Genomic DNA, 27,481 nt, shown 5'->3' with positions numbered 1-27,481 from the left:
AAAGGCAATCTACAGATTCAATAAAATCCCTATCAAAATACCAACGCAGTTCTTTACAGAACTTGAAAAAAAAATTCTAAACTTCATTTGGAAAACCAAAAACCCCAACATAGCTAAAACAATCTGGTACAATAAAAGAACTTCTAGAGGCATCTCCATCCCTGACTTCAAGTTATACTACAGAATGATAGAATGAAAACTGCATGGTACTGGCATAGAAATAAACTGGTTGATCAACGAAATTGAACCAAAGACCCAGAAATAAACCCACATACTTATGGTCACTTGATTTTTGACAAAGGAGCTAAAACCATACAATGAAAAAAAAGCATCTTCAACAATTGATGCTTGTCTAACTGGATGTCAACATATAGAAAAATACAAATAGATCTATATTTATCTCCCTGCACAAAACTTAAATCCAAGTGGATCAAAGACCTCAATATAACACCAAATACACTAAATCTATTAGAAGAGAAAGTGGGGAAGAGCCTTAAATTCATTGGCACAGGATCCAACTTCCTGAACAGAACACCAACAGCTCAGGCTCTAAGATCAACAATTAATAAATGGGACCTCTTGAAACTGAAAAGCTTCTGTAAGGCAGAGGACACTGTCAATAGAATGAAAAGACAATCTACAGACTTGGGAAAGATCTTCACCAATCCTATATCCGACAAAGGGCTAATATCCAAAATATATAATGAACTCAATAAATCAAACACCAGTGAACAAAATAACCCAATTAAAAATGGGGCACAGAACTAACAACAGGGAATTCTCAACAGAGGAATATAGAATGGTGTAGAAGCCCTTAAAGAAATAGTCAACTTTCTTACTCATCAGAGAAATACAAACCAAGATAATCCTGAGATTGCATCTCACACCAGTCAGAATAGCTAAGATCAAAATCTCAAGGGACAGCACATGCTGGCAAGGGTGTGGCGAAAGGGGAACACTCCTCCTTTGTTGATGGGAGTGTAAACTCATACAACCACTTTGGAAATCCATCTGACACTTTCTCAGAAAACTGGGAATAACTTTACTCCACAGACCCAGCTACACCTCTCCTGGGTATATACCCAAGAGATGCTCTGCCATACAACAAGGACTCTTGCTCAGCAATGTTCATCGCTGCTTTATTTATAATAGCCAGAATCTGGAACTCAACCAAAAACTGGGGCACATTTACACAATGGAGTATTACTCAGCTATTAAAAACAAAGAGATCGTGAAATTTGCAGGGAAATGGATGGAACTAAAAAAAAAATCGTCCTGAATGAGGTAACCCAGACCCAAAGAGACACACATGGTATGTATTCACTTATAAGTGGATTTTTAGCCATATAGTACAAGATAAGTATGCTCTGAGGCACAGACAGAAAGAAGATAAATAATAAGGAGGACCCATGTCAGGATGCATAAATCTCACTCAGAAGAGGAGATAGAATAGACAGAGGTAATGGCTAAAGAGAGGAAACAAGGGAAGAGAGAGGACATAGAGAGCTAAGAGGAGATCAGACCTGAGGAATGCAAGTGCGAGAGGACAGAAAGCTTGTAAAGAAAGAGAGACTGAGTGTGGCGACATCTCTGTGACAAGCTGGAGATCTAAGTCAGGGTAGCATCCTGGGAGAATATGAGATGGATTCAAGCAGAGACTCCTAGTAACAGAGGCCATAGAGACTGAAGAGGACATCCTCTGACTAGACTAGTCTTCTAGTAAAGGGAGGGGAGGACTCTAACATACCCCCCAAAAATTCAACCCCAAATATAGTCTGCCTACAAGATGTGTGCAGAAATAAAGATAGAGCAGAGATTGAGGGATTGCCCAACCTATACTTGTCCCAACCAAAGACCCACCCTATCAGAGAATGCCAACCTCTGACACTATGAATGATACTCTGCTAAACTTGCCGAAAGGAGCCTGTCAGAGTTGTCCTCTGAGGACAACTACCCAGCAGTGTTTCAAAACAGATGCTGAGACTCACAGCCAAACATTAGTCGATTCATAGGGAGTTTCAGGAACAGTGGTTGAAAAGAGAAAAGGACCCGGAAATGACAGAAGCTCCACAAGAAAAACAACAGAGGACACTAACTAGGTCCCAGATGGGTTTGCTAAGACTAAAGCCATCAACCAAGGCCCGTGCATGAATTGGACCTAGAACCCTTACAGAGATGGCAGTGGAAGTAGGGACTGCATTAGCCACAGACTCACTTGCCAGCTTTTAGAACACAGGGGAAGAGGACAAGTTCAGTCCTGATGCAGCTTGATGAGCTGGGGTGGATGGGAAAGGGAGCCCCCCCCTTTTCTGGGGGAAAAGGGAGGGGCAGAAGGAAGGGAAAGAGGGTGGGACTGGGAGGGGAGGAGGGAAGGGGCTACAAAGATGTAAAGTTAATAAAATAAACAAGGAAAAAAATATCATGGTGCTGGGACTCAAACCCAGTCTCAAGCATGCAAGAGCACACCTGTGAGAGAGTTTTGCTTAATTAAATCATTTGAAGTGGGAAGATCCATTTCTAATCTGGGCCACACCTTCTGTCAGAAGCCTATATAAAGACATAGAAGAAGGAAACGTCACTTTTTGCCTGCTCGCTCTCGTCGCACTAGCAACTTATTCCTCCACTGGCAATAGGGCCTACTTCCTCAGGATTCTGATATACACAGAGACCAACTAAGACATCAGCCTTGTGGACAGAACAACTACTGGATTCTTGAACCTTCCCTTCATAGACAGGCATTGTTGAAATAAATGAACCATAGGGTGTAAGTAATTCTAATAAATCTGTGCGTGTGTGTGTGTGCTCGGGCGTGCGCGCATGTGTATGAGACAGAGAGATTCACTCTGTAAGTTTTTTATTATGTAGAACCCTACTAATACAGATTTTGGTTCTAGAAGTGGTTTTAGAGCAACAGAATTATAAGGATGAATATTTTAAGTATCTCAAATAAGCTTTCCAACTTGCCAACACCTGTAGTTTCTGAAGCCTCTCCTGGGAGCTCAGAGAGTACAGAAAGCCAATGGTGTGAACTATTTTACAAACTTAAGAAAAAGTGTTTGGTTATTTTGATTCAGCAATTATAAAAGGCAACTGATTTCATGAGTCTGTATATAAAATTTTTTGATAATTTGTAGAAAAATAAGGAAAATTATGATGCTAGTTAGTTGCTCCTATCATCTTTAGATAAATTGACAATGGGAAAAAAATGGGATCTGCAATAAAATTAATAAACACCATCATCTCAGTATATGGTGAAGGTCAACAAGAAATTTAGTGATAAAATTGATCAATAATTAAATTAGTGATAAGACTAATTTATTAGTCTCATTAATTTATGTGACCTACTCTAGGTTCACATAAACAGTTTCAAGGTTTCTAAGCATGCCCTGGAAGAGAATCTTTTCTCTAGTAACCACAGAGCTCAAGTTGTGGAAAACCAAGCTGAACCCTCATTATAAAGTTGGCTGAATTACATAAGCAAAAATTCAAGTCTCAGCTTCAGATGGTATTGGCATTAATTACTAACAAATAGGATCTTGTAACTTGGGATAGGGATATATAGGAGGACTTTACTGAAGCTGAGAACTTTGAACCCTTGGCTTCTCAAGGTTTTATCTCACCTGAATAGTGTCTCAAAAGAAGATGAACACACACACACACACACACACACACACACACACACACACACACACCTCCGTGTTTATAAATAGTTGCCCCTAGACCAGACTGAAGGCAGAGCAGGCTCACAGAAAGGAGATAGAAAGTGTAGTCCATGAGGAAGTGTGCTACACTACTAAAGAGCTCAATGAGTTTGCTAATTCATTCAAGCACAAGTCTGGCGTATTACGCATGGGAATGAATTTTAAGGATGTGGTATATGGTGAAAAGAACGTAAAAATGGATCAGGCTGAGTTTATTGATATGGGTACCCTGAGTAGAGATTCTAGGTTTTAAATGAAAGTTTACACAGTTAAGAAAGGTGTGAAATGTTTGTTTGAATGCTAAGATAAAGTGTTTATCAAATGATGGCTCACTGAAAAAGAGTTGGAGATGACTGATGTCTTCTGGCTTTGTGTCAATGAGTAAATTTTAAGTCTCAGGGAAATTTCAATACTTGCAATGGGTTGTAGCCAATGGATTAGCTGAATGTTCAGGGACTTGGAAAGAGCATGACTGGAAAATTGGTGAGAAAAATATTTGGAGATGTATGTGGATAGATCTCTTTCAATGGCTGAAGATTGGGAAGACACTTATGTCCTGTGTAAATGTTTATCAAAATGTGACTTTGGCTGAAGCAAGTTCAGTAATCAAGTAGATAGGATGACCTGTTCTGTACACAGTCAGCCTCTTGCCACAGTCATTTCTGTCATTGCCCAAAGGGACCATGAACAAAGTGGTCATGGTAGCAGAGATGGGGTTTAAGCATGCTCTTGACAACATGGACTGCCACTCACCAAGGCTGACTTGGTGCTACTACAATTGCTGCTGAGTGCTAGATCTGCCAGCACTGAGAGACCAACACTGAGCTGAAGATATGGTGCCATGGTCTGGGGATGACCAGTTAGAGATCTTGTGACAGGTTGACTACACTGGACCTCTTTCTCCATGGAAAGGACATCACTTTGTCTTTAATGGACTAGATATTTATTCTGGTTATGGATTTGCCTTTCTTTCATGTAATGCTTCTTTCTAGGCTTTTGACTTATAGAACTAATTATCCACCATCATGTTATTCTCCCACTGTATTGCTTCTGACCAAGGAACTCACTTCATAGCCACAGATGTGAGACAGTGGGCCCATGATCATGGAATCCACTGGTCTTACCATGTTCTTCACCATCCTGTAGCAACTGGCCAATAGAAAGTTGGAATGGTCTGAAGACTGAGTTACAGTCCCAGTTAGGTGGTTACAGGCTGGAGGACCAGATGGGAGTACTTCACAAGGTGGTATGTGCTTTGAATCAGCATCCAATATATATTATGGTTTCTTCCATAGCTAGGATTCATGGTTCCAGGAATCAAGGTCTAGAAAAGTTCCATTCACTATCACTCACTAGGAGTCCTTTCTGTTCCTTATGTTATACTGGCCTGGAAGTTTTGGTTCCACTGGCGTAAGCCCTCCTACCAGGAGTCATAACAAATATTCCATTGAATTGGAAACGCAGACTTTCTCCTGGCCACTTTGGACTCCTGATGCTCTTAAGTCAACAAGCTAAGAAAGGAATAGTAGAGTTAGGAGGCATGCTTCATCGAGATTACTAAGGGGAAATTGGATTGCCTCTCCACAATGGAGGTAAGAAAGATTCTGTTGCAGTGCAGCAGACCCTTTAGGGCATCTCCTAGTGCTTGCCATTAAAGTCAATGAAAAACTATAACAATCTGGCACAGACCCATTGGGAATGAAAGTTTAGGTCAATCTTCCAGGAAAAGGGTGTTTGCTGAGGGTGGTGGAGATAGAAAATGGGTAGTAGAAGAAGGTAATTATAAATACAAAGCTAAGGCCACATGGCTGGTTGCAGAAACAAGGATTCTAATTGACAAGTGTGTCTCCGTTCCAGCCTCATGTGGCCTGAGTGGGCAAAGCAAGCTTGGTGTCACATGGCACAGATGGGGCATAGCACTCCAGAGATTACCCCAGACATCCAGAGGCACCAGGCACCATTAAGATGAACAAGTAAGTAGTGGAGAGATGGAAGAGAGAGAAGCAGAAGGATGTATGTACAATGAAAAAGTGGAACTGGAAACTCCACAGTAGTGAGGATAGCCTAATGTAAGTTGCAGCCAATGACACCTAAGGCCATGGTGAGGTCCGAGCCTGTGCTGCCAACAAGGGCTGTGTCTGGGTCTGAAGCAGTGTCTGTCACCACCAAAGGCGAGGCAGATGCCTCTGGTCTGGGCTGCCACTTGGGACCATGTTGATGTCTGAGGGTTGTAACAAGCTTACCCTGCCCCTCGCAAGATCCGGTATTCAGGAGAGTAGGTCCCAAACCTTGCCCAGGAAGCACAGCACAGGTGTTGAGGAGTTGTATGAGCTGGCCTGAGGGCGTGACATCGAAAAGCAGGCCCTGCCACCCAGGCAGTGGCGTGGGTAAGGGAAAGATTACTCTCTACCCATGGCAGGCAGGAGAGCTGGACCTGCCCTTCACTGGCTGCAGCACTGAGGAGAGCAGGCCCGGTACCTCAACTGGGCAGCACAGCAAATCTGCCCCTGAAAGCCCGGTTTGCAAGTGAATGTCAGGGAGCTGGCCTTGCCAGGTGTCTGCCATGTAGATGCCCCGTGCTCCCACTGTCTCTTGCCTCTTACTGCCTGCAGCAGGCAGGCAAGCAGGTCCCGGACCTTGTCTTAGCACTGTAAAGCTGACTCTGGAGGCATGAGAAAGCTGGCCCTGCCACTTGTCTGCTGAGCTGAGGTATCGGTACACCCTGCACAACCTGTGGCAGGTGGAGAGCTGGCCCAGCGTCAAGAGAACAGGAGAGCTGGCTCTGTCCCTTGCTTGCTGTAGCTGATGAGCTAGCTGGGGCAGTGCTGGAGAGCTCTCCCTAGTGGTGTGGGTGTGGGAAAGTTGGTGGGATGATCAACTCAGCTACCACAGAGACCCAAATCCTGGGCTTTGAGTTGACCCACCCCAACATCTTTCCTGTCTATGAACTGCTCGTCCCACATAGCCAAAGCTGCAGGATCTCTGTGACACAGAGCGAACAACAAGATAATCCAGAGGGGTCCTGATGCAGGTTCAGTATTGATAGTGTAACAAGAGTCAGAACCCTCAAACTAGACCAATGGTTCATTGCAATGAACATTTGCAAGTAAAGATGTGGGACACTGCCATATATTACAAATTCCATAATGGGATCTCCCTTTTGGGGGGAAGGCTACAAGGATGGAGGGTGGGCACAAAGGTATGGGGAGATGACTATGATTAGTGTGCATGATGTAAAATTAATCAAGAATCAATAAAAAGTTAAATTAAAAAATGACATGCATATTTCTGTCAATTATGTTAAGAATGTATTTGTAAAGATATTTGTGTTTTCTTTCCTCAATTTTTAATAATGAGATAAGAACAATTAAGAAGATATCAATGGTTATCACATTTAAGTTTTAGATACTAAAAGATGTCACTCAAGGGACATTGCTACCCATTATAAATTTATAATGCATTTATGGTTGTATAAGGCATAGTTACATCATGTTAGGAATAATTATGACTTGGTTAAATATATAATGAATTTGAGATAGTACATGAGATAGTTATATGACATTTAGACATAATTATGACCAGGTTATTGCTTCATTTGGAAATTAATCATGACATTACAAGATGTGAGTGTGTGTTGAGCTGACAAGGGATAGACTTATGAGGGCTACTCTTGATTGTCCACTTGACTACATCATCTGACCTGGAAGAGCCACTTCTGATCCACATCTTTTGAGGTGGGAAGAACCACCTCTCATCTAGGCCACACCATCCGCTCAATGCCTATATAAGGAAATGAAAGAAGGAAACTTCACTCTTGGCCTGTTTGCTCTTGCCTTGCTAGCAAGTCCATTCCTTCACTGACATTAGAGCCTACTTCTTCAGGATCTTGGCTTATTCTGAAGAACAGCTGAGCTATCCAGCCTCGTAAGCCAAACAACTACTGGATTCTTGGACCTTCTGTTCATATGGATCTTCTAAATGTGTGTGTGTGTGTAGTTCTGTTACTCTAGAGAACCCTGACTCAAAGATAGCTATATCACCAAAGTCCACCCAAGACAGGGTGACACCTCACAAAAGGAGACCGAGAGCACACTGCACAGCCCAGGCAGCGCAGGAAGTTGGAGAGTGTCCTTTCTAGGTAGCTCAAGAAATCTGAGCCTCTTCCTGACAGCTTGACTGGCTTTGTTTCTTCTAAGCAGTTAGGCTGTTCTCGCCTTCCTTCAGGGAAGTTGGTCTCTGCTTCTATCAGGAGCTGGGCTTGTCTGAGAGTCACTCTCAGTAGTCTTTACTGATCATATATGTACTCTTGGGGAGGGAGTAACGAGGTAAGTCTGGTCAGTTTGGGGTACTTCCTGAAGCTAGTTTGAGTTGTTTGCTTCCTGTCTTAAGGAGCTTCCCCACCAGATTGCAGGTGTCTCATTCTCCTATAGAATACTGTTGCTTCAACTCTTTGTAAACACCTGTAATAAAATGTTGTTTCAAGTTTCTTATATATCCCCTGTTTGAACAAGTTTTCCTCCAATACAGAAGATTTTATCCTTGGAAGAAACTGCTCCACAGCCTTGTGGACATCAGAGGAAAGCTTGAGTGAGTTGCTTCTCTGCTATCCTGGGGTCCAGGAGTGGAATTCAGTTGTCAAGTTGAATTGGCAATTGCTAAGCCACCTGGTGGGCCCTGTCTCTTCCTGAGTGAGGTTGTCTTTTTCATCCATAGAGAGTTCTTGATACAGCCTGACTGTCAATTAATTGCTAAGTGTAGGAATTGCTGAAGCTTTTAATTTTCTCCTTGACTTTTTCTTATTTTCCAAAATTTCGTGATTTTAATTAAACATGATTTATCAATTTTCCTGTTTTATTTCTATTGTTTTTCTTTTATAATTCATCTTGCAATCAATACTGCGATGCACTGACCATGTATCATGTTTTTCAGGTGTGGGCTTCCATCAATCTCTGGCTGCTAATGTCTCAAAGACTCACTTGAGAAGAGAAGGAGAAGCCCCACTCCCTTGGGCCATGATACTAGTCAAAGCCCACTGACCTATATATACAAGGTGCTCAGATCCCTTGAATATATACAAGGGAAAGGCAACTAAGTTATGCACTCTCTGAAACCTAGAAACCTCCTGCTGGTTGGGTCAGACTCCACACTTTCCAGAAATGCTATCTTTGCCCAGTGTTTTCCTTTCGTTTGTACTTAGGACCTGGTCATCTGTTTATCCTGAGAAATCTGTTTCAATGAGTCTCAGGTAATGGATTTCTGTACAGTGTCAGATATGCATTGAGGAGTGTCTTTCTGCTTGTGTCTGGATAGCCAGCTGCCCCAGTATAATATGGTTTGAAGACTGTCCTTTTCCTCTTAAATTATGACAGATTTTCACAAGCCATGTACAAGATGTGTGCTGGTGCTCTGTTCTGTATCACAGGGCCCTCAACACTGTGCCATGCACTGCCTTAATGACTTTATCTTCTTTGTAGCAATGTCTGCTATTTTAAGTACAGATACTTTAGATCCCATTTTCTGGTTAATAGGACAGTGATCACCTCTTTCTTTCTACTCCCTGTTTGCTTTCTAGCTTCTTTAAATGAATGCTCACTGAAAGATTTCAAATTTTTTTCATTTTTTAAATAGTTATTTTTATTTAAAATGTTCGTACATCAGTTTTTCTTTCTGTGTATATATCACATCTAGAAGGTTATTTAAACTTCAGCCTGCATATTTTGACCCATGTGCTTTCTATATCAAGCAGGTTAAATACATTTAAATAAAAAATGAAGTAAGAATGTCTGACTTCCTCTCTATTTGTCATTATTTAGGAGTGTGTGGATTAGTTTTTATTCATGTGGCAATTGTTTGCTTCATCCTGACTCTGTTTTTTCTTTTTTAATTTTCAAGTGACTTTCAGGAGTAAGAGCATATTTTATGGGCTTCAGTCTTTGGGAATATGCTACCTGCTGTGTGCAATGCACACTTTGGTCTCTTGTTTTCAGTGTTCCATCATACGCTGCAGCATGATGATATCTCTGTTTTAATTCTTGTGTACTGCATGTACCACATCCAGTTGGTTGTACTAGTATCAAAACACCTGTCTCTACTAACATTATGGCTTCTGACAAATGCTTAAGCACATTGTTTTACCTTTATGGTTACACTGGAGTTAAAATGTGTAACCCGGAAGAAGTCAAAGCATCACTATTTGCAGATGATATGATAGTATACAGGAGTGACCCCAAAAATTCAACCAGAGAACTCCTTCAGCTAATAAACACCTTCAGCAAAGTGGCTAGATACAAAATTAACTCAAAAAAAATCAGTAGCACTCCTGTATATGAAAGACAAAAGGACTGAGAAAGAAATTAGGGAAACAACATCCTTCACAATAGCCACTAATAATATAAAGTACGTTGGTGTGACTAACCAAGCAAGTGAAAGACCTGCTTGACAAAAAATTCAAATCTCTGAAGAAAGAAATTGAAGAAGATATCAGAAGATGGAAAGATCTCCCATGTTCCTGGATCAATAAGATTAACGTAGTGAAAATGACTATCCTACCAAAAGCAATCTACAGATTCAATGAAACTCCCATCAAAATACCAACACAATACATTACAGACCTTGAAAGAACAATTCTCAGTTTCATATGGAAAAACAAAAAGCCCAGAATTGCTAAAATAATCCTTTATGACAACAGATTCTCTGGAGATATCTCCATCCCTGATCTCAAGCTGTACAATACAGCAATAGTAATAAAAACAGCATGGTACTGGCATAGAAACAGAATGGTGGATCAATGGAATCAAATGGAAGACCCAGATTCACATACCTACGGATACTTGATTTTTGACAAAGAGGCCAAAACCATACAATGGAGAAAAGACAGCATCTTCAACAAGTAGTGTTGGTCTTACTGATGTCTACATGTAGAAAAATGTAAATAGATCCATACATATCACCCTGCACAAAAGTAAAGTGGATCAAAGACCTTAACATAAAATCAGACATACTAATCCTATTGGAAGAAAAAAGTGGAGAAGAGCCTTGAATTCATTGGCACAGGAGACAACTTTCTGAACAGAACACCAACAGCACACGTACAGGCTCTAAGATCAATAATCAATAAATGGGACTTCATGAAACTTAAAAGCTTCTGTAAAGCAAAGGACACCGTCATCAGAATGAAACAACAGCCTACAGATTTGGAAAGGATCTTCACCAACCCTATATAAGACAGAGGGCTAATATCCAAAATATAAAAAGAACTTAAGAAGTTAAATACCAACAAACCAAGTAATCCAATTAAAAAAATAGAGTACAGAGCTAAACAGAGAATTCTCAATAGAGGAATATCAAATGACAGAGAAACACTTAAAGAAATGCTCAACATCATTAGGCATCAGGGAAATGCATTCAAAACGACCCTGTGGTTTCACCTTACACCCATCAGAATGGCTAAGATCAAAAACTCAAGTGACAACACATGCTGGGGAGGATGTGGAGAAAGGGGAACCCTCCTGCATTGCTAGTGGGAATGTAAAGTTATACAACCACTTTGGAAATCAATCTGACTTTTTCTCAGACAATTAGGAATAGTGCTTCCTCACGATCCAGCTATAGCACTCCTAGGCATATATCCAAAACATGCTCAAGTATACAACAAGGACATTTGCTCAACCATGTTCACAGCAGCTTTATTTGAAATAGTCACAATCTTTAACAACCCAGATGTCCCTCAACTGAGGAATGGATACAGAAATTGTGCTACATTTACACAATGGAATACTACTCAACAACTGAATACAAGGAAATCATGAAATTTGCAGGCAAATGGTGAGATATAGAAAAGATCATCTTCAGTGAGGTATCTCAGAAGCTGAAAGACACTCATAAAATACTCATTTATAAGTGGATATTAGACATATAATATAGGATAAACATACTAAAATCTGTACAACTAAAGAAGCTAAGCAAGAAGGAGGACCCTGGTTAAGATGATCAATCCTCACTTAGAAAGGCAAAGAGATGGACATCGGAAGCAGAGAAAACAGGGAACAGGACAGGAGCCTACCACAGAGGGCCTTTGAAAGACTCTATCCAGCAAGGTATCAAAGCAGATGCTAAAAGTCATGGCCAAACTTTGGGCAGAGTGCAGAGAATCTTATGAAAGAAGGGGTAGATAGAAAGACCTGGAGGGGACAGGAGCTCCACAAGGAGAGCAACAGAACCAAAAAATCTGGGCCCAGGGAGTCTTTTTTGAGACTGATACTCCAACCAAGGGCCATGCATGGAGATAACCTAGAACCCCTGCACAGATGTAGCCCATGACAGCTAACTGTCCAAGTGGTTTCCCTAGTAATGAGAACAGGGCCTGTCTCTGACATGAACTCAGTGGTTGGCTCTTTGATCACCTCCCCCTGAGGGGGGAGCAGCCTTACCAGTCCACAAAGGAAGACAATGCAGCCAGTTCTGATGAGACCTGATAGGCTAGGGTCAGATTGAAGGAGGAAGACCATCCCTATCAGTGGATTTGGGGAGGGGCATGGGAGAAGAGGAGGGAGTGAGTGTGGGATTGGAAGGGGATGAGGGAGGGGGCTACAGCTGTGATACAGGAGAATAAACTGCAATTAATTTAAAAAATACATAATAAAATGTGTAATCCTAACTGATTGTGAGCCCTCTTACGTTAATCTTTTATCAATTCCTCAAGGTTACAAGATATTTTAATGCTAGCTTATCTGTGTTTGCTAGCACCCCTCAGCCCTGCTCTTTGGCATTGCTAAGAAATATTATAACACCCCAGTCATAATGATTATTCTTGTTTAAATCTCACCTCTTCTGTTTCTCAAAGACTTATATTCCAGGCCTTCTCCTTTCTTCTTTGTTGTATGTTCCATCCATGGTGGTCTTGTTTCAGCCTTGAGCATCATTAGCAGTTCTTACAGTGAGTTGAGCCAGCACATACTGTTTACCTCTTTAAAGCCAGGGCCTAGCTGGAAATGAGCTTAGTCTGCCTCTTTTCCTGAAGGATATCTGCTAAGTAATTGCAATCATAGACCTTAGACATTTTTCAGATGTTGTATCATTTCCTAGGTTCCATTGTTGTTGTTGTTGTTGTTTATCTTTGAATCAGCCATTGTCTGGGAAGAGGAAAGGAGTTAGCAGAAGGGGAGATAGAGAAAGGACCGAGAAAGAGCAGTGTAAGCTACCCAAAGTACATTACATCTATGGATGAAAATTGCACATGTAACCCACTATTCATGTACAATTACCACATACTTTTATTTTAAGAGGAGGGAAAATGTGGGAAATATGACTGTTGTTTTGCCTTTTAAATATGTATGGTTATAACCACAGCTCAGGGCTGCTCTCAACCTTGGTCAGAGATGCTTCATTTTGTAGTAGACAGCAATCAGTGGGGTGATGCCTAGCTGTTCAGAGTGCTGAGAAATAGAAACTGTGCATGATCATCCTAAAATGGGACATCTTTATATCTTCCCTTCTTTCCCTCCCAACCAAGGCACAAGAACATCACAGAAGAGGAGGCAAAGGATGGTGAGTAGGGGAAAGAATGCTATAAAATGCTGTCTTCTAGACATGGCAAAATCTCCACACTCATGATGCCACAGCAGCTGTGGTTATTTGCAGAAGATCTGCACATGCTCAAATCAGCCAAAACTCTAACATGGATTGGGGAGGGGCTCATAAGGCCTCACCCTAAGTGGGAGCTATTGACAGTTGATAGCTTCTCAGGAATGGAGAGCCATTCTTCCTTGGGGTTGTGGCTGCTGGCATGTTTCTTAGGGCCAGGGGGGTGGCCATGTTCATACATATGTACATGTAGGCAATACTAACTGGACTTAGTATATTTATTTTTTAAAAAAATATATACAAATGGGAGGCCGACGTGTGTTAAGTTGGAGGAAAGAAACTGAGGTAGATATGATCATATTTCATTGAACACATGTATGAAATTCTCAAGATTCACATTGGCCTTACAATCTTTTTTCTTTTTCTTTTATTTCAAATTTATTCACTTTACATCCCAATCATAGCCACCTCCCTCATCTCCTCCCAGTCCCACTGTGTCCCCTCAGCTCCACTCCTAATCCTCAGAAGGGGGCAGCCCCCTCCCGTAACAACTGACTCCAGCCTATCAAGTCTCATCAGGACAAAAAATAATTTTTTTTTCATTAAAAATATTTTTGAAAAGAAAGTTGTAAGTTTTAACTTTGCATTTCTGAGCACATCTGGCCTTGTCATTTCTCCTTTGCCTCACTGCATTCTATTTTTACTCTTCCTGTTTGATTACTTTGTTTATGAAACAGGGTCTCTATGTAGCCCCAGCTGGCTTGGCACTTGGTATGTAGATCAGGCTGGTCTTGAGCTCATAGAGATGCACCTGCCACTGCCTCCCGAGTGATGGGGAAAGACACATGCCGCCACCTGGCCACTGTGTTGAGCTTTAGCCCCACTCTATCTTTCATCACCTTTGCTTCACTTTCAGTAACATTTTTTTCCACTATCTTCTCATACGATTTTTATTTTATTCTTGGTGAGTGTCGTCTGTGCTATTGCTGTAAAGTGACACTGTGGCAATTTACAAGGAAAAAACTTTAGTTGGGACTTGCTTACAGGTTCAGAGGTTTAGTTCGTTATCAGCGTGGCACACTGATAGCATGGCGACACCCAGGCAGACGCTGTAGCTGAGTGTTATACTCAGTTATACTCTGGATCCACTGGCAGTGGAAAGAAGAGAGAGCCACTGGGCCCAGCTTGGCATTGCAAACCCTAAAGCCCACCCCCTGTGGCATGCTCCCTCCAAAAAAGCCATATCTAAGAATGACGCTCCCTGGTGACCCGACATTCAACTCTATGAGCCTGTGGGGGCCATTCCCATCCATAGCATCACACTGAGATACAGCATATGAGAAAATTCAGATACATCGGTTTATAGCTTTTCCCAGACTCCGCTCCCATTTCATTTGCTATAGACTACCAATTCATTTGCGTTCACATAAACTGAAACTGGTGACACGTATCCCTTCAGTCGTTTGCCTCTATTCATGGAAATAGAATGGAAGCCTTCAGAGGAATCATCAGGGTTATCAGTGTAAAACTCAGATTGTATTCTCTCTGCAAAAAACTGCGGGAAATTATAGGTACAGCCCACAGAAGAATAGATGTACAGTTTCGCATTATTTATCTCTAATGTCAAATAATATACACGTATATATTCATAAATACATGCACACACATATATTAATAGTATGATTTAAATGGGTGTTGGCATAAAGTAAATTCTAATGAAATGAGGAGATGTTTTTCTGGGAGATGGCTCAGCTGGCAACTTGTGCTTGCTGCCAAGGTGACCTGAGTTTGCTGTCTGGAACCAACAGAATAAATACAGAGGACTGATTCCCCCAAGCTATCTTCTGACTTCCATATGTACACAATGTTGCCCAAATCTTCAGCACATGCACACACAGTAAAATACAATTTGAAAATATATCAGCTGAACATAGTGGCAAACACCTTTAATGCTAGCACTTAGGAGGCAGAGACAGGTGGATTTCTGTGAGGTGGAGGCCAGGTTGATCTACATAGCAAGTTCCAGGATAGCCAAGGCTATGTAGAGAGGCTCTGTCTGGAAAAACCCAATGGACAAATATTAGTGTTGATAATAAAATAAATGAAACCTTTTAGTACAGTTATTACAGATACTATTGTTTCAGTCCTATGGATTTAATGCTGACACCTTCAGAAAGATGAGTTGAGCATCGCATTTGTTCCATGCTAGAGAACGATTCTAGGGTCTCACGTATGCTGGGCCAGCGTTGCACCACTCTGCCTTTTGAGTATTTATTTCCTAAGAGGACAATCTTGTTGTTCCATGAAGGCTTATACATTAGACAATTCATTTCCCAAAATATTCCCAGACTTCCTTACATTCACAATAATAGTTATCTCAAGAATCTACAAGATAATTGGCTAAGTAACCAAATAAACTATTTTTCTAAAGATTTTATAATTGTTAATGTTTTAATACATTTCTCCTGCTAGAGAGACTGAAGCATATTTTAAAATAATGTAAATTGGCATTCCAAATTAGGTTGACTAATATTTGAATTTTTAGGTTGGGTGTGGGACCTGTGAAATATTTCTGAACTCTGACAGGGGAAGTAGAGAACATTTCAAGATTCTCAGGGCCAGGAACATCACACTTAGCGTGGTTTCTGCCTCTGGCGCATGCTTTCTTGTACCCCCTTGTAGATAAAGATGACAAGCACCCTGGTATCTTGTTTTGCTATTGGTTCTTCAAAATGTAATGCAGTGGTTGATCTAAAGATGCACAGAATATCAGATTATTTATGTTAGAGTCAACCTAATTATTTGAAGATAGCATCTCCACACCACAGGCTTCTGTACAAGGACATTCAAATATGACCTTTTAAGTTTAATCAGGTCGGAAATATTAATGTATATAAGCGGGCTTCAATGTCATCAGTCAGGACTGACTGAGCTGACACAGCTGATTGGGAACATCAAGCCATTCACTGACGCTTTAGTCTGTTGATGGGATATTGAAGTGCCTAACAGGCATCCAATACGTTTGCATAATGTTATCTCTGTGGCATTTACATAATGTTATCTGTAGTCATCTCTGTGGCTATAGTTCAGCCTGACTTTAAAATACGTCAGCAAACTTTTCATGAAACCGTCTCTTCTAAGGTAGACTAGAGTCTAATGTGTAAATGATTATCCAAAGAGAAGTAGTCAAGAGAAGCAATGAGTGCCACACAGAGGATGACAGGTTTGCTGAGGTTCACATCACATGGTCGCCAGGGAAGGGGCCCACAGCTCAGAGAGGGGGTCTGAACTACGAGGCCACAGACTTCCTGCCTTTCTTGTGCCTGCACTTAAACAGAAAAAGAGAGAGAAATCAACTTTGAAGCTATTCCAAAAATCCTTTCCTTAGGTTCCTGTCTGGACCAGCCTCCTGGTGTACCCTGTAAGGAAGACTTTCCTCCCTTAGCCCTTCTTTTAGTCCACTGACCTCTTAAAATTTAAAACTTAAAAACAACAACAACAAAATTCAAGCCCTACATAGCACATTGCTTATGCAGTTTCCACTGGGACTGCTCATGGATCTTTTTAAGTACTTATTTTTATACCTTTTTATTTCACTTTCTCTATGTGTGCAAATTAACCATGGTACTCATGTGGCTCAGTAGCTGGTTATTTCTTTCCACCACACAGGTGCCGGGTGCTGAAGTCAGGTTGTCAGGTTTAGAGCAAGCTCCTTACCCACTGTGCCATCTCTCAAAATATTCGTTTTTCTTTAAGTATCTGCTTTCTAGACATGAACGCTTTGAAATTAGCTCTGAAGTCTCCATTAATTTTTCACAGACATTCATTACAACACAGCAACATATCTTTCCACCCTTTTATCTCCATGTCCTGCACGTATATAGAAAGATGGTATCCGTGTTTCAGAAGAGGGATCGTTACTACGCTACCTGTTTTCTCTGTGGTATCAGATTCTGTATACATGCTCTGTACCGCTGGGGTAAAATGAGAGTCTGTGTAGGCGCGATGAATTGTGGGCCATTTTCCTATTGCTAATTAAGCCATACAGGGAGTATGGTCTACTTTGGCATGCCTTAACAACTCACTTGGAAATGGTCAGGTTGTGACTGAGCTTATACTTTGGGTTAAACTAAAATTATAGTTCAGCTTGAACAAAAGAAGAAATAAATGTAATCAATATGTTTATAATGTGCCTAGAGTTTGAGTAGGAAAATATACAATGAAACCTGTAAAAAAAAAAAAAAAAAAAACCTTCTAAATTTTTTTTTGAATTTTCTGAAATATTTTGGTGGCATCTACATGACTATGCATTAAGATTGCAGTGCAAAAGTGATTGCTTCAAGACTTATTTCAGAAATGTTTAACTTCACAAGATTCTTTTTTTTTCTGGCCAGTAATGTGATTAATTTTATTTTCTAAAAGTGAGTGATCTTAATGGGAATTTCACAGTAAAAAGACAAAATATTTCTGAAGTCACATGATTAAATGTGCCTCCTAGGCACCACAGAAATTCCACAGCTCAAAATTCTCAAGTTTCTAAATGGGGGATCGTGTATCATATGCCAGAGGTTTCATTTTATAATCGATTATTCATAATTCCTTTTCAGAAGGCACACAAAAGGTTTTGTTCCCCGCTTGAGACCAAGATCTCCTAAGTGGAGGCCACAGTCCAGTTCCTAGGCATTTAGTCTGGTCAGAGGTTCCTCTGTCAGGTTTCCCTGTTCAAGACACTCAGCTAACAAAGGGATTTTTCACTTGTAAATAATGGGCCATATCCCCCTCCCACCCGCCTCCCCATTATGCTTCTTTCTTGAGACTGTTCACTCTGCTTTCTTTTTTCCATGGTTGGATCTGCTGGCATATAAAACAGCAGTTTCGAACATTCTTTGTGATGGGTAATCCTATTAGTTTGGAAAAAAAAATGATTTTCTTTAAATTTTGGAATCAGATAATTTGCTTCATGCCACTTTCCACATATGCCATTTTTTTTTTATCACGATGCACATTCTAATTGCCATAAAATAAGAAAGAGCCTATGTCTTCTTTTGAAAATAAAATCATGCATTCCTTTATTCTAGCTTGGAAGCCTAATTAGTCCAGATTGTATTCAAATGCTTTGTTTTTGCAGCGTTTGTCAGGGAGGGCTTGGGAGGTGTTGTTTCTTCTGGTAGGTCACAGACTGGAAAGCCTGACCCTGGGAATCAAATGTCTGACCTGGCCTGACCCCAACCTCTACTTAAAATCAAGTCTCCACTTTTATTTAAAAACAGAGGTATATTTTCCATGTATCTTTTTTCTACCTTGTTCCAGCTGCTTAAAGGAAGCCTTGCTATTCATTCATCTGAGACCTCAGGGTGGGAAAGGACATTTTCCAATTTTCTCAGTTTGAAGAAGGGAGCCAGGCTTGATTTACTTCTGTTTATTTAGTGTAAACCATATTGAATTTCATGTAAGAGAAAAATAACTCCTGGCACATAATTAGGTGATGTGTGGCCTTCCCTCTCACTGCACATAAAATGAAAACACTTATTTTAAATACATGTGGCTGCTTCTGAAAGCACAAGAAACAGACTACATGGCAGACAGAATTTTTTAAAAAAGATCATTGGTGGGGCATTTAAAACTATGTCAATTTTTGTTGGAAATTTTGGAGGTGGAGAGAGCCCCTCTCATAATGCTTCCATTAGTCACATCATGATTCTGTGCTCTTATTTCTGAGGCAAATTATCAATACCTTTAACTTCAGTCTTGCTTTTGGGAGCCCCTGTGGGGCTCCTTTGCTCTGTTTGTGTGGTTGTTACAGTAAATAGAATTTATGAGTGTGGAGGGACACATATCATGTGTCATGTGGAGAATTCCCAGGGAGTTCTCTGTGCTTTGATGGTAGAGCCCTTTGTTTTTGCATTCAGCATCTCCAGACTGGGGGAGGCAGAGGATGAGCATCCCTCTTTACAATGCATGAGCTTTGTCGCCTCCCTGGTGTAGCTGCCATGGAACCCACACACTTGCTGAGGACACTCAGAGGTTTCTTTTTACTGGAGAGTTAATCATTTGTACATTTAAAGCTGAAACCTCCGTAGGATCTCATAGTCTCAAATGCCAGCCTTAGTGATAATACACCTTTAATTTTTATTTATTTATTTATTTATTTATTTATTTATTTATTTATTTATTTTTTAAGAGCAAGGCACATTGTTGTATTGACATTTTCAAATTCAACTGTTGGGAGTGGTCAAGGTTAAGTTGTCTGTGGACAACTATGCTTCTTCCTCTTGCAGTCATACTTTTCCTACGCTAATATAGCCATACACTGAAAAAACAAAACACCAAGATGCCCTTAGGAATCTGTCTCAAAATGACGATGTCATCACTTCCAGTTGCTCTGTGTGAAGTAAGAGGCGGGATCATGCAAAATCTAAAATCACAGATTTACTTCAACGTTGTAAGATTCTCCAGCTTATGAGGCACATAAACCCGAGCTACATGCAAGGTAATTTAAAACTTCATTCACATTTCTTAGAGTTCTTCAATTTGGACACTATTGGGGTTCCAGAAATATGTAATGCATAGTGGTTTGGGGATGCTGAAAATGAGGAAATGCTCATAAAAACAAACAAACAACACTTTTACTAGCATTCTGGTGGCCAGGTGTGTGTAGATGTTGAGGACTTCACTCCTGGAACACTGTCTGAGTGCTTCACTGTCTGAGTGCTTCAGTGTATAAGTCATTCAAAGCCAGTCCAGGACTCCATAATTATTCACATGATTACAACTACCCATTTGAGAAGTGATTGGAAACAAACAAACCAAATATCCAATGAAAGAGAAGTAGCACAGGGCCAGATATTTGGGCATGACTCAGAAGTGCTATATTTTGAAAGTGATGACTTGGAATATGGGGAAGACACTCAAAGAATACCATTAAATGGGCTTTTTCTCAAAGCCTCCCTTACATTAATTGGGATGGATTTAGGTCAAGAAAGAGTGACACAGCACCTTTTAAAGAAGGGGAATAGGTGACTTCTCTTTTGATCTCATAATGATACACCAAGAAGGCAGCCATTTGCGTACCGGGGACCCAGTTCTCAATCACTCCATGTCTATCCACTCCAGAACAGTGAGAAACACATTTCTATTGTTTAAGCCAGGAAGAATATGGCCATTTGCCTTAGCAAGCTGAGCTAAGACACATATTAGACTTCCATTAATTATTTGTCAACTTCCCTCTCCTTTTTCATAAAATTAATTTTATTATTTTTACTCTGCATGTACAGACGTTAGTGTGAAACCCAGGGTTGGTTAGATCAAGGGCTTCAAATGATGGGCAACTGATATTGAACACTACTGAGTCAGCCATGGAAAGTCCTGTACAGGTTGGAATAAGGACTGATGTGTTTATAGTTTCTGTGACAAAATACACGTGGCAATTGCAGATGGGACACTGTGCCGTATGACTGGCGTTGACACGTAAGAGTGACAATGCCACTGAATAAGACAAGAAAGTGAAGGGGTCACTTGAGGAAATCATTTACAAGGGCTTATATGTAATTAGGTAGAAGAGAAAAAAATAGCCATAATAATTAAGGCTTTTTGTATCTTTTTTTTTTCAAATAGATCCCAAATCCCAGACAAATTATTTCAAAATCTGTCATGACATTATAAACTGCCAATTTTAATAGCTCAGACCTTGTGTCATGGCAGACTTTAATAAGATCTATTTTTACATTTTTTTGCTAATTTATTTTTTATTTTTTGCTAATTCTACATGTGTTAGACATTTCCTCATGATATGTCACATGCTCCACTTTTGCGGATGAGACATTGATGAGTATAGTCAGAGCCATGGCCTCCAAAAATTAAACACAAAGCCACCAGAATATGGGTTAGAAAGATGCAAACATTTGCCTGTTCCTCAAACCCAAGGAGAACTAAAAGCTCTAGTTCACCCTTGGCTAAGCACAGTGGCTAGGGCTCGGGGACACCGAATGCTACTTTGTCAACCTCCCAGACCTGATGTCAGTCTTCAGCCTGACCTCAACGTATAAATCAGCGGTGCTCAGACTTCTGTATTTTATGGTCCAGATGATTGAGAGAAACAAAACAAAAGACTATTCAACTATTGTGCTTGTGTTTTGACAAGCACAACATTTAAATAGCAAATGGAAGTAAACCAGAAATCCTTACCATCTCTGAATCCTTCATGTTCACAGAGGAGAATAAACTTAATACTCCAAAAAGAAACAATGGAGATAACTTCAGAGCAAAGAAACATGTTTGCATCCAGTGTTTGGCCTTTCTTGTGGCTTGGATGCTGGGCATTCCCCAGGGGTTCATTGCTGTGGGTAGGGACCTCAGTGTGACCTAGTGAGGGATAGTGGCCTTTTTAGGAAGAAGAGCCAGTGGAAGCTGATTAGATCATGGTACAGCTCTTTCCCAAAATTATTAATGTAGTGATGGGAATATGAGTTAGGACCCACATAAGTGGATTGTTACAAAGGAGCTGGCTTTCTCCATCTCTGACTTCTTTTCTAACACATGACCTGTTCTAGACAGAATCATACCCTTGTAATTCTACCAGCTGTGAAACCATTGGCAGAGTCTAGCAGAAGCTACTGCTTGCTATCATGGGCTAAATAAAACCTTTCCAGTTTATAAAGTGACCAGGTTCTGGTATTTTGTTGCAGAAATGGAAATGAGTTAGTAAGACCTCATCATAAACAGTTCAATACTTTTCGCATCATTCATCATGCTTGTGTTACAAATGACCCAGAGCCAAAGATGATGACTAAGGGAAAATATTTACTGCTGTCTACTTAGGCAACATATATAATGTTGTTTTTGTTTTGATTCTGCGTGTCTGCCCTGTACATCATGAGTGGTTTAGCGTGTCACTGGACTCTGCCCACTAACCACAAGTAGCCGCCTGTGTTGGTTAGTATTTGTTGTTGTTTTTGTTTGTTTGTTTTGGTGAACTTGACACAAACTAGAGTCATTTGGGAAGAGGGACCCTCAGCTGAGAAATGGCTTCAACAGCCTGCCCATGGACAAGTGTTCGGGAGGGATTTTCTTGATTGATGTTGCGTATAGAAAGGCCCAACTTGCTGTAGGTGCTGCCAGCCCTGGGCAGGCCGTCCTGGGAAACATAAGAAAGGTAGCAGAGCATGAGACTGAGGAGCAAGCCTCCGTGATTTCTGCTTCTGCTCCTGCTTGAGCTCCTGCCCTGACTCCAGTAATGGTGGACTGTCCAAGCATTGATACATATCTCTCTTTGTATAAGGTAATCATAATCTTCATTTCAGAAGATTACATTTATGTAAGTAAATGTATCTGTAAATCAAAAACTTGTACCTTTAACCTAGAATTGACTGCAGAAATACATTCTTGCCTTTCTCTTCCTCCCTTCTTTCCTCCCTTCCTTCCTTCCCCTGGTTGGTGGGGTTTGTGCTCACGTCCTTGTGCATGCTAAATTCACACTGTGCCACTGAGCTACACGTTCATTATGACTCCTGCCCACTCACCCCTAATGCCAAGTGGGGTATTTCCAGGCCCTTACGTTCTCTCGCTTATACTCAGTACACTTTGTACTGCCACAACGTTAATCTTCCTGCCTCGCATGGAGCTGCATATTCAGAGAATAAGCTTTGTGAAGCAACCAGGGATGTCAATTCACTTACTCTTAGGCTCATCTTAGTCCCTTAGCTCTGCTGATCTACAGTCATTTTCAAGATGAGCAAATGTATGACGTAGCACACTTCAGCGTATTTGGCTATGCTCCTGCTGAATTGAGGAGATTGAGCTAATAGTGCTTTTAGCTATTCAATTAAACACGCTGAACAGAATTCCTTGCACACATGCCTCTGTGTATCTAGGTGTATTTGCTCTAGAATAGCAAATCATTTGATATAAAGCTAAGCCATTGGGTTTAGAGTGCCTGTGCATGGATCAAGGAATTGATGGAAGATAACAATGAATGAGGTTAGTTTGATTACATTTTCAATTTAAGGTATCAGAGTCCAGAACTGAATCAGACTCTGGCAGAAATTAGTTGTGATAACCAGGGATTAAGACTCAAACAGAAAGTCTTCCAGTAGTATTTAAACAACAAGTAGCTGTAAACCCTTGGGTACCTAGTCATGATCCTTAGGGCTGCTGTGTAGGAAACAGGAAGTTTGGTCTGTGAGGAAATTTTCTAGTTTCCTATTCCTCAGATACACTCTGAAAGTAGGTAGAGGGAGGAAAAAATACAGAATAAAAGATTTAATTAATAAAAGAATGAGTGAACAAGCACATACATGGATTAAACTATAAAAAGACTGCTTCCGCACACAGGCAAGAATAAAGAGGACTATTAGATGAAGGTTATACGATTGTCAGTTCTCAGAGCAACACTATTGAGCAGCTCCACAGTCTGGACTTTTGGAAGATGTAGAGTGGTGATCCCTGAAGCCACACGAGAGAATTGACTTTTATCTTCCTAGCTAGTGTGAAGGAAAGAATTTCCCTATAGTAGACTGATTCCTGGACCCTGTGGTGCTCGGGAGCTTGCAGACATGGTCTAGACCTGAACACATGCAGTTGTAAGAGGCTCGTAATCTCTAATTATGAGGTAATGTGGGAGATGAAGACACATTACGCAGATTCTTTTCCCGGCACAGACATACTGCCCTGTTAGGATTGACTGTCAGTCCCTACTGTCAGCACTTTCAAGTCTACCTCAGCTGCTGGGAGCCTGAGGGAATATGGAACAGAACGGTCGCAGCCTGCAGCTGGAGCCTGACAAGGGGGGATAGGAAGGCCAAACTCATTAGTCCAGCATGAGCCCTGTGAAGGAAGAGGCTTTGAGGGGTCAGAATTATGGTTCACATGGTTTTATTCCTCTCCCTTCCAGAGGTGGAAACTTTGTCTTCCTGTCCTGGAATTTGTAATAACATTGTGCCCCTCAAGCTACACCTTAGCATCTGCTTCCGGAAACCCAACCCGTGACAGCTGCACGGCGTGCAGAAGCCATAGTGCGGAAGCTATCACCATTTGGCAGTCCTCACCCATCCTTCCTCTTGGGCATCCTCAGTTCCAGATATAGGAACTTTCTGCTGCTACCTTTGTTACTTGCAGGCTGGCCTTAGCAACCTTTTCAAAACAGCTGTGCTGTCAGCAGAGTTGGGTGGCCATTCATAAACCCTCAAAGCCCATTTGCATGTTTGCACCTTAGGATAGTGTTGGAGTGATCTGCAAGATCCAAGTTCCCACAAACACAGCTTAATGCAACCCAGCCCAACACTGTGGGTGTTCCTGAGGTTCATCACATCCTTTTACTAACTGTTAAGGGATATTTTATATTGACTTTGATGGGTTTTTGATTATAGTTTGTAATGGAAGTATAATCGTTTCCTTTACAAACATAGAGGCAGCCTGAGTTTATCAGCAAGCATCTGGGAAATGGGGTAACTCAGTAGGCAGATACCCTTGAGGTTGGCGAAGTGGAAACAGAAAAAAGAAACATAGAAGGAGCAAAGCATATCCATCATTTTTATCAGCAAGGAGAAAAAGAGAACAGAAGAGGGTCCTATAAGATAAAATGCATGAAGCTGGGTGTGGTGGCACATTCCTGTAATCCCAGCGCTCAGGGAGGCAGAGGCAGGTGGATCTCTGTGAGTTTGAGGCAGCCTAGTCTACCAAGTGAGTCCAGAACAGTGAACGATACACAGAGAAACCCTGTTTCAAAAGCTGAAAAGCCAATAAAAAGAAAAAAAAAAAAGAAAGAAAGAAAGAAAGAGAAAAATGCAAAGGACAAAGACCATGCAAGCAGACAGTTCAGAAACTCACTTTCCAGATAGGGTGTTGAAACAGCCCATGGTCTGGAGTAGCCCATGGCCGGCTGTTTTTACCAAAAATCTCTGCTTCTGTGAAGTGCTCACATTTGCATTGAGTCTAGTTATGTATGCTCAGTTTGCCAGTACAGTGAGATCCATTTGATTAGTTATTTTTTCTCTCCCTTCTGAGAGAACAGTTAATAGCTAGCGTACAGTATGAGACAGACTCAGAGGGAGCCAGGAGCCCCTGCAAGCCGGGCCTGGAGCAACAGTGAGCAGTGTGTGCCTGAGCAGCAGTTAAACAAGGGTTCAGAGGAGTTTTCCGGTGACAGAAGTCCTGTTTGCAGTAAGGTGGTGGCTCCTGCAAGCAGCCCAGATTACAGGCCTCCAAAAATCTCTTTCATGAAATTTTTGTATGAAGGCTTTAATTAAATATATTCAGGGAACTTAGTGCAATCTTAAGCCAAAAACCAAAGTCAGAAAATATGTCTATTTTTTCCCCCAACGATTTTGAAGGAATTAGTTATGGTAGACAGTTTAGGGTAAAGGAGCCTTTTTCCCCCCTTTCAAGGACATGATTTGGTCTATATAAGAACTACCACGAAACCAAAATGAAAGGCTTATTCTTCATGGCTGAAAATACTGATTATATCTCAGACAAAAATGACACAGACCTGGTCTTTTTCTCCATACCAAAGAAAACTGTGATTTTTTTTCTTTTTTTTTTTTTTTATAATGGCTTCAGCCGGTAATCATATATCTTTGCTCCAAGCTGTACTTCATTCAAATAGAGTACTTTAAAATATACCATAGCAGCATTAAAGTGATTGTTACCTGCCACACACCCGCACAAGTAGAGACGCAGACTTGCTGTGTCCCAGGGCCTTTTCAAGTTAACTACTAAGCAGTATTGCAGAAATCCAAATTCTGTGATAATTAATATAAATAGCATAAGATATAATTATTTAAGTATGTATGTTTCCTCTGGTATCTTTCACGAGCTAGAAAGTATCAAAATGTGATCATAGAGAGGGATTCCTCCTGAAGCTGTCTATTGCTTAACAATTGTGAAATTCTACATCCTGGGACCCCAAAAACCGTGTACACACCTGAACTTCTGGCTGGCCATTCCCTGTGCTAGCGGTGTTCACTTAACCTTGTTTAGTGCACTGATTTCTAACATGTTTTGAATTCTTTCATGTGTAAACAGAATGCTGATAAATAACTGCTAAAACTAGAGGATTCGACAATGCGTGATATATCGTCCTTCCCTCCCCTACAGTCTGTCCAGATCAGACAGATCTATTTATAGTAAAATACAGCTAATGGTATGTTAAATCATGCACAAAGAACTAAGCAATTAATTTGCCCTAAATGTCAGGGAAAGTCTTGTCAAGGTCATAAGACTGGATTTGGGGAGCATTTCAGGTAGAGACCACAAAGTAGGAAAAATATCAAAGGTTTATGCATGGACTCTATAGTGGCTGTGTCTGGAAAGAGGGGTGTTAAGAAGCAGGAGCCCAGTAAAGCTCTGAGGAGTCATTTCCAAGTTTCCCAGATGAGGCAGTAGGTGTTTGGACTTTTTGCATTTAGGTGCGGGACTTCTGGCAGAAGTCTGAGCTGAATGAAGAACCTGTTTTCTGAACACTGGTAAGACTCAAGGAGTTAACAAACTTGTTTTGTGGCTTTCCTCATGTCCAACTTCCTTTTTACTTTGCCAAAGAGCTTTTTCCCCCATCAATATCCTGGTTCCTCTGGGGGTCAGGGGGCTCCTGAGCGGAAGCACCTGGAGTATGCACAGCAGCTGGAGTGAGGCTCTTCCGGCTCCCACACAGCTTCACCAAGATCAAATACAGTCTCTGATTCACTACATTGTTTATACCCAGTCCTAGGTTCTTGGTCAAAATCCTTTTCTAAAGTTTTAAAAACTTTTCATAGGATAATATTAGCCTAGTATCCAAATGCTTTCTAGAAATACATAGTCTGTAAGTTATCCTAAAAGACTAAGTTCCCGTAACACGTTTGCCAGGGGCTCACAAAAAGCAGTCAAGATACATTAGTATTTTCAGGGAGCTCAGACGTCTCAACCTTTAAATTCTTATCATTAATTAAACAAGCTATGAAGTAGAGACAGGTCATTTGCCACATCTGTACATGTCCAATTTGCCTTACATCAACTCTAATTTTATTTAATTTAAATGTCTTTCCTTTTCTCTGAATACGAAGTAGATGACTTGTGCTGCCTGGACCTTGACATTTCTGAAACTCCTTTGGTATCCACATGTAAATGTGCTCCAGAAACACACCAGAAACGTTGTCTGTTTCCTAGAGACTGTGGCCTGTCGAGACGTCTGTTCAGACTTCTTCTGCACTGTGGATGGATTCCTG

This window comes from Psammomys obesus, unplaced genomic scaffold (genome assembly GCF_907164565.1).
Source record: "Psammomys obesus unplaced genomic scaffold, mPsaObe1.curated_primary_1811, whole genome shotgun sequence".
Classification (NCBI taxonomy): Eukaryota; Metazoa; Chordata; class Mammalia; order Rodentia; family Muridae; genus Psammomys; species Psammomys obesus.
Note: the sequence above shows the minus strand (reverse complement) of the source record.